This window comes from Macaca mulatta, chromosome 4 (genome assembly GCF_049350105.2).
Source record: "Macaca mulatta isolate MMU2019108-1 chromosome 4, T2T-MMU8v2.0, whole genome shotgun sequence".
NCBI lineage: Eukaryota > Metazoa > Chordata > Mammalia > Primates > Cercopithecidae > Macaca > Macaca mulatta.
Window position 1 is genome coordinate 76,225,490 of NC_133409.1, and position 2,598 is coordinate 76,228,087.

Sequence of the window (2,598 nt, forward strand, 5' to 3'; positions counted from 1 at the left end):
AAAACTAATTATATTAGTATCTACCTATAGAGTATCAGTTTAAAAGTTATAATGCTATTTCTATGATGTCATTACTTTTATAGGACTAGTCTGTGTCACATGTGTGAGCAATATTGGTTCAATGCAGAAACAAAGAAGGCTGGGTGTCCAAGCAGGCCACTTTTCTGGGTTAGGGTTTCAGTGGTATCATAGATGGCTGCCAGTCTCAATATACACTTTGACCCATTTATCTTTATAAATCATACCATATAGCTTTGATATTTACATACATTTAAACTGAGAAGAAATATGCATCACAAAAAAGCACAGTTTAGTGAATTTCATGTGTCAGAAATAACTCCATATTTCACAATTAGTTTTATGTCATTAGCTACCCTTGATAAAGAATGATTCCATATAAATGTACAAACTGGAACATAATTTTATAAAACCTTAAAGATACCTTTGTAAATTGCAGTGTGTCTGCTTATAAACAAATCAAATCAATTAATCTCCATTTCTTCAAAGTGTCAAAAACAAAAGAGTAGCTGGACATAACTTTTAATAATCAGTTTCAGAGAAAATACAGGAATAATGATCAATGGCATTTTGGAGCAGATAAAAACTGCTGAGTTTTATGTCTGGGTCTTTCATTCTGTGATTTGCTATAATAGTATTCCTTCCTATTAGCTATTCTTGACAATATTAGTTCTATATTCATTTGAAATGAGCGTTTATATTAAACTTCAAAATTACCTCTGGTAGTATCCAGAATATATGTCAGAAACACCTAAAAGCAACTTCTGTTTTCCTCTTAATTAAGATAACATTTAGTCATGTTAATAACTATTTGAAATGACTTCAGATTTTCAAGATCAGTAAGGTGCCTTGCAGTAAGTTTGCATAGGCTGGAGCATCTGGCCAAGTTATAATGTAGTTATCAATGCTTAGTTCTTCTTGGTTTTCTTCAGATAGCGAGCCCGTGTAGACTTGTTCGTAGCCATGGTTATTTTAAAATAAATCCAAGAAGGCAGGATTGAGATTATCAAGCCCATAAGAGCATGGATCAGGTATCCATTGGTTTGGGATTGCAGGCCTACTGTTTTAATTGCAGATTCAAAATATCTCCAAAGAAGGTTTATTCAAAGTTGGCTTTCAGATTTTAGCCAGTTTTGTAGCTACAAAGTATGGCAGGACACTCTGTACAAAGATGCCCTTGCTTCTATAGTCCCCATGGAGGAACTGAGAGAAGAAATCAACACAAGTCTTGGTTGCAGAACAGATGGTCAACAGTGGGATGGGGAACATGCCTCTGCCAGCTGAGAGGTTCAGAATCGCCCCTTTAGATCTTTCCATCATGCCGGGGTACCAATCGTGTCATCTTACAAACAGAAAGAATATTAATATGTATCATTTTCTTGATCATATTGTCCAAGTCAGGAATGTCCGAAAAGTATTTGGGATACTCATATGACATTCCCACATTGTTCACTAAGACACCAATTTCAAGACCAGCCAAGCCTGTTTTAATTTTATCATAAATATCTTCTGATGCAAAGTCAACAGCAATGGTTCTTGTCTCCACTTTGAATTTTTCTTTGATTTCCCTGGAAACCTGGTCAAGTTTATCCTGTAATCTGCTGATAAGGACAACCACACTTTGCTAACTCCACACTTTGCTAACTCTTCTGCATACGATTTTCCAATTCCATCAGTACTACCTGTGACAACTGTCCATTCTCCGAGCCCTGGGCCGACCTCCACCTTGTTCCCCACTCCCCAGACCCAGAGGGCCTTGAAGAGCGAGTAGCAGATGTGCAGGGCTAGGTAGGCCACAATGCCCGTGCCAACCCAGTACAGGAAGCTGGCGGCGGGGAGAGCGCTCTCCATGGCTTTCCACTAGGACTCACTAACTTCGTGAATCTAAACAACTAGTTCTTCTAAATAAACCATGGATAAAAGCAAACATCACGAGAAGAAATCTAAGAAGAAAATTAGAAAATACTTTAAACTCTGATAATAAAGATACAACATATGAAAATGTGTGGGATGCAGGTAAGGTGGTCCTTAGAGGAAAATTTATAGTTTTAAATACTTGTATTAGAAAAGAAAAAAAAGTTTAAAATTAATCTAAGTTTTTATCTTAAGAATCTAGAATAAGATGAGCAAATTAAACCCAAAGAAAATAGACGGGAAGTATTTATAAGATAAAAGCGGGTATAGGCCGGGCGCGGTGGTTCACGCCTGTAATCCCAGCACTTTGGGAGGCTGAGGCAGGTGGATCAAGAAGTCAGGAGATCGAGACCATCCTGGCTAACACGGTGAAGCCCCGTCTCTGCTAAAAATACAAAAAATCAGCCGGGCATGGTGGGGGGCGCCTGTAGTCCCAGCTACTCGGGATGCTGAGACAGGAGAATGGCGTGAACCGGGGAGGCGGAGCTTGCAGTGAACCAAGATCCCCCCCTGCACTCCAGCCTGGGCGATGAGCAAGACTCCATCTCAAAAAAAAAAAAATAAATAAATAAAAGATAAAAGCGGGTATAAATAAAATAGAAAACAAACAACAGCTTACACTAACAAAGCAAAAAGTTGTTTTTCTGAAAAAAATTAATGAAATGG

General features: G+C 38.2%; 1 pseudogene; it reads right to left on the reverse strand.

Annotated features, from left to right (window-relative positions):
• Positions 1-793: 793 nt before the first annotated feature.
• Positions 794-2,005, reverse strand: LOC700729 (very-long-chain 3-oxoacyl-CoA reductase pseudogene; annotated as a pseudogene).
• Between the last annotated feature and the right edge of the window lie 593 nt (positions 2,006-2,598).